Genomic DNA, 12,500 nt, shown 5'->3' on the forward strand with positions numbered 1-12,500 from the left:
TACGATACATGTCATATGTGGGCAAAAAAAAAATCATAATTGACCTGGAATGTGAACAAGGCCCTAGACTACTTTTAGGCTACGTTCTCACTGCAGGGTCAGACATCCGATTCAGACTTTTTTGTCGAATCCGATTTTTTTTTAGTGGCCGTTCACATTACAAAAAATTTGATTTTTTTTTTAATGTCAATGCAATCTGACCCACATGACGTCGCACGCATTGCAGTGTTTACGGAAGTAAACATGGCTTCCACGTTAATCTGTCTCAGTACGGGCATATTTGTGGCAATTTGAAGGATTTTCCGAACCGGATTATTGTGCGTAGAAGATTAAGAAGGAAAAGGACATATTTTGGCTTTGGCAGTTTTACGGGATACTTTGCTTTGATGTCTGCTATCTTTCACGCGAGTTCCTAAAACATTTTATTTTCACCCGTTTTACGCTCCGTTGTCAACTATTTATTTTGGAACGGTCTATTTTAGCGTTCACATTGAGGTTGCATCGCATATATATATCCAGTTAACATCCACGTACGGATTTGAAAAATTTCGAATTGTACTAAAATCCGATACATTTTGGCAAAAACATGGGAATTGACCTGGAGCACGAACAAGGCTCGAGACTGTTTCTATGCTTCCTTCTGTTGGGTTACCCAGAACGTGGCAAGATACAACATACTTGCCAACCTTGAGACCTCCGATTTCGGGAGGTGGGGGGTGGGGGGGGGGTGTGGTCGGGGTGGGACGGGGGCGTGGTTGGGTGCGGGGCTAAGAGGGGAGGAGTATATTTACAGCTAGAATTCACCAAGTCAAGTATTTCATATATATATATATATATAAAATAAATACTTGACTTTCAGTTAATTCTAGCTATATATATATATATATATATATATATATATATATATATATATATATATATATATATTTTATTATATATATATATATATATATATATATATATATATATATATATATATATATATATATATATATATATATAAATAAAAGAAATACGTGAATTTCAGTGTTCATTTATTTACACATATACACACACATAACACTCATCTACTCATTGTTGAGTTAAGGGTTGAATTGTCCATCCTTGTTCTATTCTCTGTCACTATTTTTCTAACCATGCTGAACACCCTTTCTCAGGTATCCAGAAAGGTTTCGAGTACCACCAAAAAAACGGAATCTCTGAAGACAGTATAAAAATCTGTGTTAAAGGTGTACAAATACTGTTTGTATAATAAGCATGTTATTTTTTTTTACAAATGAGGGTTAAGAGTTCAGTACTAAAAAAAAGAAAAGAATGTGGCTTAAGTACAGTTTTTTAATTGAGCTGCTGCATTTTTTGGTTGGGTTGTTTATTTATTTTAAATAACTTCTATACATTTCTAAAAGGGGAGGAATGTAATAGAGTGATCTATGTTTGTCTGTTGCCATCTCCTGGTGAATGTTGGCTATTGCGTACTGGGGTTACTTTTTGGTTGGCCAACGATTTACGTGGTGTTGCGCACCTGACGTCATTCAGGTCCGCATGGAGCTGGAGGGGGCGCGGCTTCCAGCTCCGCCTGAATTTCGGGAGATTTTCGGGAGAACATTTGTCCCGGGAGGTTTTCGGGAGAGGCGCTGAAATTCGGGAGTCTCCCGGAAAATCCGGGAAGGTTGGCAAGTATGAGATACAAGCACAAGGCAAACTGATCCGGACTCGTGAAAGTTAACGACAGGTGCAAGTTCAGCCTAAAATAAGCCGATCTTACCAATATTTGATAGGAGAGCAGATATTTTGGACCTGTGCGTGGTTCAAATCCATGACTCTGATTCGACCCGATGCTAACGTGGAGGCGAACACAAGTACCTGACTACTGGAACACATTAGACCTGTTCCTCAGAGGTGAAGCTCAATCCGCCTGGCGGCCCCCGCTGCGTGACCACTTGTAAAAGATACGGGTCGTGGTCCCACATAGCTCGGATAACCTGAATTCCTGGCGGTGCAGGAGCGCCAAGGCCATCCGTTGGAGTATGATGGATGAGGAGAAAGTTTGATACCATGACAAAAGTCAAGTGCTTCGTTATGTCGGGTTTTGTTTTTTGTATTTTGCATTCCCCCCGAGCTAGAACTCTAAATTCTTCTAGCAGGAATTAGCAGGAAGAGTTGTTCCAGTACCTGAAAGTCCACTGACTGATGTTCATTCCTAGATTTTCGGTTGTGGCCGTCAAGTGTACTTAGGAGTATTTAGCAGCTGCAAGATGGGAAACCCAATACTTCCCTCCCTTGGGGGTGGCCAATATTAAATTCTCGCCACTCAAGCGGTTGGTAACACGACGCCTGATGCTGAACACCAACAATTACACCCGACAAGCGCCGTATTGACCTGTTGGCTCCGAGTTGTGTTCACTGACTGCTTAAAGAAAAACCAACAAATCAGAAGCTGCCTGGTTAAGTTTGCTACCTTAACAACAGTCTCACCAAAAATGTATCCGTAGTTTGGTAGGGAGAGATCTACCCTTATCGGTTGTTTTTAGGACCGATACCGATTATTAGTAGTCAAGGAGGCCGATATTCATTAGCAGTAAAAGTTATTTAAACATGAATAGTATCTGGACAAGTTTTTTTTATTATTATTTTGTAGGAAAGGTGGGACTAGTAGTGGCGTAATTTTTGATGTTGTGTTAAATTTAGAACCTTTATTACCAGTGTTGGGACCATAGGTGGGTAGTAACGCGCTACATTTACTCCGTTACATCTACTTGAGTAACTTTTGGGATAAATTGTACTTCTAAGAGTAGTTTTAATGCAACTTACTTTTACTTTTACTTGAGTATATTTATAGAGAAGAAACGCTACTTTTACTCCGCTACTTTTACCTACATTCAGCTCGCTACTCGCTACTAATTTTTATCGATCTGTTAATGCACGCTTTGTTTGTTTTGTTTGTTTTTCAAAGTGCGTGCGTTACTGGTGACGTTTCACTCCGTTCCACCAATAAAATGCAGTCACTAGTGACGTTTGACTCCGTTCCACCAATCAGATGCAGTCACTGGTGACGTTGGACCAATCAAACAGAGCCAGGCGGTCACATGACCTGACTTAAACAAGTTGAAAAACTTATTGGGGTGTTACCATTTAGTGGTCAATTGTACGGAATACGTACTGTACTGTGCAATCTACTAATAAAAGTTTCAATCAATCAATCAAAAGTGTGAAGGAAAAAAGACACTTTTTTATTTCAAACGTACATCCCGTCACAAGCCTAAAGACTGACTGCACAGTTCCTGTCTTCACAATAAAAGTGCCGCTCCATCGCGCCTGCGCTTTCAAAATAAGAGTCTCCGAAAGCCAGCGCAAACAAGCTAGCAAGCTACGGAATTTGCCGCCAATGTATTTCTTGTAAAGTGTGTGAAAACGAATATGGAAGCTGGACAAATAAGATACCAAAAACCAACCACTTTCATGTGGTATTAGACAGAAAGGAGGAACTTTTTTTCTCCTGCATTTGAAAACATGGACGTTGAGCACTGCTGTCTGATTCCAATCAATGCAAGTCATCAGAATCAGGTAATACACCAACTTATATTCTTGTCAACATGAAAGAAAGGAATCTATATGTGTTAAACATGCATGTATATTCATTAAAACACCTTTAACATGTAAACAAAAACGGCAAAATAAATAAATATAAATGATATACTGTATATATCAATGTATGTGTATATATGTATATATTTTTGTGTATATATATATATATATATATATATATATATATATATATATATATATATGTATGATATGTGTGTGTATGTTACTCATCAGTTACTCAGTACTTGAGTAGTTTTTTCACAACATACTTTTTACTTTTACTCAAGTAAATATTTGGGTGACTACTCATTACTTTTACTTGAGTAATAAATCTCTAAAGTAACAGTACTCTTACTTGAGTACAATTTCTGGCAACTCTACCCACCTCTGGTTGGGACTAACGTGTTACTTTGTAACGCGTTACTGTAACGCCGTTACTTTCGGCGGTAAATAGTAATCTAACGCGTTATTTTTTATATTCTGTAACTCGGTTACCGTTACTAAATGATGCGTTACTGCGTTATTTCACGTTATTTTTTTATGTAGTATCGGCTAGAAACTGAGAAGATCTGAGTGTGTTTTATTGGAGCGCTGCGGAAGAGGCGACAAGGAAGAGGCGTGTGTGTGTGTGTATGTGTGTGTGTGTGTGTGAGAGGGGGCGTGTTTGTGTTTACTAACAAGACATGGCGAAGCCCGAAGCCGAGTTATGCTTTAAAGTCATATCCAACAATTGCGACAACGACTTTTTACCGTCAACTAGCATTTAAGTCCCATCTTAAAACTCATTTGTATACTCTAGCCTTTAAATAGCCCCCCTGTTGGACCAGTTGATCTGCCGTTTCTTTTCTTTTCTCCTCTGTTCCCCTTTTCCTTGAGGGGGGGGGGGGCACAGGTCCGGTGGCCATGGATGAAGTGCTGGCTGTCCAGAGTCGGGACCCGGGGTGGACCGCTCGCCTGTGCATCGGCTGGGAACATCTCTACGCTGCTGACCCGTCTCCGCTCGGGATGGTGTCCTGCTGGCCCCACTATGGACTGGACTCTTACTATTATGTTGGATCCACTATGGACTGGACTCTCACAATATTATGTCAGACCCACTCGACATCCATTGCTTTCGGTCTCCCCTAGAGGGGGGGGGTTACCCACATATGCGGTCCTCTCCAAGGTTTCTCATAGTCATTCACATCGACGTCCCACTGGGGTGAGTTTTTCCTTGCCCGTATGTGGGCTTTGTACCGAGGATGTCGTTGTGGCTTGTGCAGCCCTTTGAGACACTTGTGATTTAGGGCTATATAAATAAAGATTGATTGATTGATTGATTGAACTGAGTTTCGTTTTTTAATGATTTCTGCTGGTGGTGTGCCTCCGCATTTTTTCAACGCAAAAAATGTGCCTTGACTCAAAAAAGGTTGAAAAACACTGGCATCCCCAAGTGCGACTGTACTCTCAAAGTTAACGTGGCAAACACTGTTGTCATCGATATCCACAACACTGTGGTTAGTCTTTGTGTCGCATGCTTGACGGAGAACCCGCTATTGTTCTTCGGGAGGGTCTGAACGTCACCCAGGAACATTCCGCGGTGAAGCGTCATTAAGATCGTCGCTTCCAAATTCTTACGCTGTCAGGGAATTTTTTTTTACGCAGACTGTGGCGACGCGTGTCACTCACTGCAGAGCTCAGGTCTCACCTGGACTGGGGAGGCTTGTGCGTTGCCCAGATCCGGATCAGGCTGAGTAAAACGGCAGTCAGAGACTTCAAGTGGAAACTATTCCAGACTGAAGAGCCATCTGCTTTCACTTTGGACCTTGAGTCCTAAACTAAATAAAGAGCCCTCCTCAACCGTTTTATTGTCTGTGGCTTCAGATCCATCCATCCTTCTTCTGCGTTGACCCCGTCTTTCAGCTGCATCTCCGCTCCAGGTTCTTTTTCTTCGGGGACTTTGCTCCGAGCTGCATTAGCGCCCCCCCCACTAGCTCTCTGGTTGGGGATAAAGCTGTCGGTCAAAGGGATGCTACTGATACCACTGTACCAAAAAGTGCTCACGTCGTGTTTCCATGCTCCAAAGTTGTTTAGGGAACCCAAACGACTGAGCCATGGTCTCCAGCAGTATGCTTCGCTTCCTTTTGCTGACGATTTGTTTCGCCATTTCCATTGTGAAGGAGTCATACTCGAGCAGAGGTGTCCAAAGTCTCAAGTTCAGGGTGTTTACACTTGAATTGTAATGGCCCACTATGGACAGGATCTTCAGCTCTCACTGGATCGGTTCGCAGCCGAGTGTGAAGCGACTGGGATGAGAATCAGCACCTCCAAGTCCGAGTCCATGGTTCTCGCCCGGAAAAGGGTGGAGTGCCATCTCCGGGTTGGGGGGGAGATCTTGCCCCAAGTGGAGGAGTTCAAGTACCTCGGAGTCTTGTTCACGAGTGAGGGAAGAGTGGATCGTGAGATCGACAGGCGGATCGGTGCGGCGTCTTCAGTAATGTGGACACTGTATCGATCCGTTGTGATGAAGAAGGAGCTGAGCCGGAAGACAAAGCTCTCAATTTACCGGTCGATCTACGTTCCCATCCTCACCTATGGTCATGAGCTTTGGGTTATGACCGAAAGGACAAGATCACGGGTACAAGCGGCCGGGGGACGCCTCGGGGTCCCACAGGAAGAGCTGGACGAAGTGGCTGGGGAGAGGGAAGTCTGGGCTTCCCTGCTTAGGCTGCTGCCCCCACGACCCGACCTCGGATAAGCGGAAGAAGATGGATTGATGGATGGATGGACTATGGACTGGACTGTGGACTGGACTAGATCCACTCGACCGGTCGCCCGGGCTGGGTCCCCACATCTGCGGTCCCCTCCGAGGTTTCTCGTTGTGCCCGTTGGGTTGAGTTTTTTTTCTTGCCCTGATGTGGGATCCGAGCCCAGGATGTCGTTGTGGCTCGTGCAGCCCTTTGAGACATTTGTGATTAAGGGTGCTTACATCAACAAAAATCACCTTTGTGCATTCATGCACAACCTTAAAAGTTTGGTGGACAAAATGAGACAGAAAAAGAAGTGGCATAAAACAGTCCTAGAAAGTCGGACAAAATTATGCATGTAAACAAACTACGGTGAGTTCAAGGACCGCCAAAATTAGTAGGACAAAACGGCGCTCGCCAAATACTCGAATCAGTGAAGCATGTTTAATACAAACAGTGTGCTTAATAACAATTAGGGAGGTTTGTGTTATGTTTGTCCTCCTACAGAAACCATATTAAAACTGTCACGTTCAAACACTGAGGACATCTATTAAACAAGACAAAAGGCAAGGAATCAAACAGAGACATAATTCAATTTGGACTCAATTGAGGAGAGACGGCGTCGACCTGTAACCTCTTACAGTGTCTTAGCACGCTCTGACGAAGAAGGTTTTCGTCTCCTCTTTTATTTAGATGTTCAATGTTCACGCACCAACACATGTCTCAGCAGAAATGGGAAGTATGTAAAACAGTCATTGTTTTCAGTCACATTGAAGACCAAGAAGAGGATGTCTCGGGCTTGGGCTCTTCCTGGATCCAGCTGGGGCAGGTGTTGGAGGACAATGGATAACCCCTCCCGTCTCCTGACCACAGTTGCTTCAAGAGGGCAGCGGGTCGTAAATAGCGTTGACCCCGATTACCAAATAGTTGGAAGAGAGTTTGTGAAATACTTCAAAGAGAGTTTGTTAAATACTTCAAAGAGAGTTTGATTGATTGATCGGACAATCCGATTGCCGCGAAATTTGTCCCCATCTTGCGGACAATATGAATAAATCAGGTTAATTAACGGGTTAATTTACTTAGAAGTAAATACAGCACAGGACCCAATTCAAACAACCTTCCCTAGTCATGGTGCAACGGAAAAAAAAAAAAAATGCAAGCAACACAAAAACTCAACACACTCACACCTAACACAACCTGTTCACTGAAATTTGTAGTTCTGTCATAATTCTACCCAAATAAATATTTTCTAGCAAGTTGAGATATATTCTTTTATAACCTGTTCTGATTGATATTCAGCCTGCTAAACATTCTATTTCATTGAATTCATAAATAGGTAAAAATATTCTCATGCATTTATTCAGGCAGAAACATCACAGATTACATCACCAAACATATTTGACGATCAAGCGTGATCGTAACAATCCACGTAGCTCCTTGTAGCTCCTTTCTGCTGGGTGCAAGTGCTCCTACAGCAGAAATGCAAACCCTGTATTCCTACAAACGACAAAATCTGGCAATTTCCTTTATTGTCATTAAAAGCTCATTTATTCCACTTTTGTGGAATAAGCATCATCTAAATAAAGAAAAACATGTAATTAACGCAAACTAATTGCCCAGTCATGGTACTAAACGTTTTTTGAGCCAAGGCACTTTTTTTTTTTTAATTAAAAAAAATCCCACAACAGAAAATGTTAACAAGTAGCGTATATTGAACCAATATGACGTCATGAATTGAAACCATAACCACGAATGCACCACTAATTCTTAAATTATTGGTTTGCAAAAAATATTCGGTGAAATTGCATATTTTGGTGGTTAGTGGTTGAAAAACACTGGTCTAGGGTACAGTTATTAACGACGGAAAATTATATTTATCTGCGATTAATTTTGAGGTTAACTATGAACAAACTGCGATTAGTCGCGATTAAATTGTTAAATTAAATTAGTTTGGCAGCCCTAGTATAAAACTAATTTGATATAACTGGACAGCACATGTTACCACTGATAAATGTTTGATAAAACAAATAGATGTTATTACTAAACAATGAACATTAGCACATGAACACACAGAAATATCACAGATTACATTACCAAACATTTTTGACGATCAAAGCGTGGTCGTAACAATCCACATTTTGTCTTATTAATGCGTGAAACTGGCATCCAAACATGGTGTAGCTCCTTACCCCTGAATGCAAGTGCACCTACAACAGGGATGCAAACCCTGTATTCTTTTAAATGACAAAAACTGGCCAGTAGAGATGCGCGGATAGGCAATTTATTTCATCCGCAACCGCGTCAGAAAGTCGTCAACCATCCGCCATCCACCCGATGTAACGTTTGATCAGAACTGCACCCGCCCGCCATCCGCCCGCACCCGCCCGTTGTTATATATCTAATATTAATAAAAAATAAAAAAAAGGGTGAAAACTACGCGAATTGCACCTTGTGCAGACAAGATTTTTCGATCGTACACGGAGGAATTAGCGATGTAAAAGACCACGTTGGGACAAAAAAACACAAGTCTAATGCCGTTGCTAGCGATACAAGTGGAAAACGTTCAACGTTTTTCGTCGCCCAAACAGATTCTTTGGATGTGATAAATGCCGAAGTTTTATTTACGGAGGCAATAATTGAGCATGGACTTCCAATCGCACTGGCTGATCACATGGGACAGTTACATGTTTGTAATGCAACCTTTAAAAATCATTACGCGGTGATCGCGATCCCAAAAATAAACTTTTCTTGCATGATAATGTCCAGAAAAATTCGCTTTATATTACTATAGAGTCCTTTTAACGAATGAGTTTGATGGTTTATCACAAACCTTAAATGAAATAAGTCCTTTGTTCTCCTGCACCATGGCCTTGCTTCGTGTTTGGTGCGCAATCCTGTCGGCTGTATTTCACAGCACGACATACTGTTAAAAGTGTTTATACTATTTATGCTTTCAAGTCCAAGTTGAAGAAATCTTGTTATATGTTGACAGCATAACTACCAAAATACAGAAGTATGTCCTTAATATTTTTGCAGTGCTATTTCTGTTGAAAAGTTCAAATGATTACATTAGAGATGTGTTGTGCCACTTTTCAAGTGTCTGATGGCTTAAATTAATTTTCATTAATTTTTCATATTTTGAATTCTTTTGAAAGGCTTACAAAAAAACTACATTTGAATTGTAATTCCATGCTATTGACAGGACTATTAATTTTATTGAAGTTAGCTTACCATGTTTACAGTATGATAATTGTGATAGAAATGTGAATTTTAGGCACAGAATATTTTTTACAATTGAACAAGGCAGTAGATTATACAAGCTTGGACAGAAAGTTAATAATGACACCAAATTTTTTTTTTATGGAATTGTTTAGTACTGTTTTACCATTTGTTTACTGTAAAAAGTGTTTATACTGTTTATACTTTCAATTAACAAATTGAAGTCTTGTGAAAGGTTGACAGGATAACTGGCATTAACTGTCAAAATAATTTCAAACTATTGAAGTTAGCTTACAGAATAAACATGTCAATCAACCCATATGATTTTTGCTGTAATATTTTTGTTTTGAAAAGTCACTGTGACTGATAGAAAAGTGATGGTTTTAGCAACATTTTAACCTGTCTGAATGCTAATAATCATTTTGCATCGGGGGGCGAAGCCCCGAACCCTCCACCAGGACTTTGTCCTGGACCTACCGGGGCCTGCGGCCCTTGGACCCTGGCTACTAGGTTTTTCTGATTTCAAAAGTTGGCAGGTATGGTGAGGTTATAAAGCTTTTGCCTGTTAAAGAAAGGAGACTGATCCAATGCAGCACAGACTTTCGCGTGCCACGCTGTCACGACCCAGACGCACACCAGTGCGCAATCATATGGGAGCCGCGCTGAGCGCACCTCCAAGCGCGTCTCGCTGCCGGCGACGGCCGGGTATGGGCCCGACGCTCCAGCGCCATCCATTTTCAGGGCTAGTTGATTCGGCAGGTGGGTTGTTACACACTCCTTAGCGGGTTCCGACTTCCATGGCCACCGCCCTGCTCTCTATATCAACCAGGGTGAGCCCCACCCCTTTCGTGAGCGCACTGCGCGCGGAGTGACCCCTGTTACGCGCCCCCGGCAACAGGGGTGGCGGGCAGGTAAGCTGCGCGGGCGGAGCGTGCGGAGTGACCCATGTTACGAGCCCCCGGCCACGGGGGTGGCGGGCAGGTAAGCTGCTTACCTGCTGCGCGTGACGCCGGCCGCGGCGAAGGCGGACGAGGCGGGGTGTCGGTGCGGTGGGCGCGGTAGTGACCCTGGACGTGCGTCGGGCCCTTCTCGCGGATAGCCTCAGCTACGGCTCCCGGTGGGGCCCTCTCGGGGGAAGGGGCCTCGGTCCAGGACCCCGGCGAGGCGTCCCTTCTCCGCTCCGTAAAAGTGTCCATCTCTTTTCTTTTTTTTTCTTCTGTTGTGGCATATGCTGCAGGTGCCTGCTCGTTTTTCGTATGTGGGTAACAACATTTAACTATGTATATATATTTCCCAATTGGTTTAACTGTCACCCGCAAAAAAAAAAAAATCTAATTAATCCGCCCGACCCGACCCGCGCGCGGATAAAATCTTATTTTTTTTTATTTCATCCGCCCGATCCGCGGATAATCCGCGGACTCCGCGGTTGTGTCCACAAACCGCGCATCTCTACTGGCCAGACATCAATTTCTTAAATTCCTAAATTAAATATGACGCCATTGTTCGATATGAATTGAAGCCATAACCACGAATGCACCACTGATTCTCAAAAGTAGGCCGACACAGCAATTAGCTACCTGCTGCCACCTACTGATATGGAGGAGTATTGCATGGTCACTCTGCCGATCACAAAGTTGTCACAAAACTTTGTGTTGCCATGAGTTCCCGGCGAGAAGACAAAAGCTGTCTTTGATCCTACCAAGAAGAAGGCTTGTAAAACTCCACTGTGTAGGATGGGGAGCGACATGAGGGTGTCGGTTTCTTTGATGTGTTGTAATCCACAGGAAGATTTTGTCTTTACCCGAGATCTACAAAGCGGAGAGGAGGCAGGGCCTGACCTCCCTCCAGGCACCTTTTCTTTGAACTGTTTTACGACCTTTTCTTTGAACTGTTTTGTAACCAAAGGCAATGGCTGTTTATGACCCCCCTCCCTTAGAAACAGCTGTTGCCATGTAATCAGGGAAAGTCCAAATAAAAGAGGGGGCGTACAATCTTTCGTACAGGTGTACGCGTTTCTCCTCAATTGAGCCAAATGTAATTCTGTCTCTGTTTAATTCCTTGCTTCTTGTCTTGTTCAATAGACGTCATCAGTGTTTGAACCTGACATTATTGGTTTTGCATGTTCTCCCCGTGACTGCGTGGGTTCCCCGTCCGGGTACTCCGTCTTCCTCCCACCTCCAAAGACATGCACCTGGGGATAGGTTGATTGGCAACACTAAATTGGCCTTAGTGTGTGAATGTGAGTGTGAATGTTGTCTGTCTATCTGTGTTGGCCCTGCGATGAGGTGGCGACTTGTCCAGGGTGTACACCCGCCTTCCGCCCGATTGTAGCTGAGATAGGCTCCAGCGCCCCCCGCGACCACAAAGGGAATAAGCGGTAGTAAATGGATGGATGGATGGATGTTTTGTAACCAAAGGCAATGGCTGTTTATGACCCCCCTCCCTTAGAAACAGCTGTTGCCATGTAATCAGGGAAAGTCCAAATCAAAGAGGAGGCGTACAATCTTTCGTACAGGTGTACGCATTTCTCCTCAATTGAGACAAATGTAATTCTGTCTCTGTTTAATTCCTTGCTTCTTGTCTTGTTCAATAGACGTCATCAGTGTTTGAACCTGACATTATTGGTTTTGCATGTTCTCCCCGTGACTGCGTGGGTCCCCCTCCGGGTACTCCGGCTTCCTCCCACCTCCAAAGACATGCACCTTGGGGATAGGTTGATTGGCAACACTAAATTGGCCCTAGTGTGTGAATGTGAGTGTGAATGTTGTCTGTCTATCTGTGTTGGCCCTGCGATGAGATGGCGACTTGTCCAGGATGTACCCCGCCTTCCGCCCGATTGTAGCTGAGATAGGCTCCAGCGCCCCCCGCGACCCCAAAGGGAATAAGCGGTAGAAAATGGATGGATGGATGGATGTTTTGTAACCAAAGGCAATGGCTGTTTATGACCCCCCTCCCTTAGAAACAGCTGTT

This window comes from Nerophis lumbriciformis, linkage group LG37 (genome assembly GCF_033978685.3).
Source record: "Nerophis lumbriciformis linkage group LG37, RoL_Nlum_v2.1, whole genome shotgun sequence".
NCBI classification, from domain to species: Eukaryota; Metazoa; Chordata; class Actinopteri; order Syngnathiformes; family Syngnathidae; genus Nerophis; species Nerophis lumbriciformis.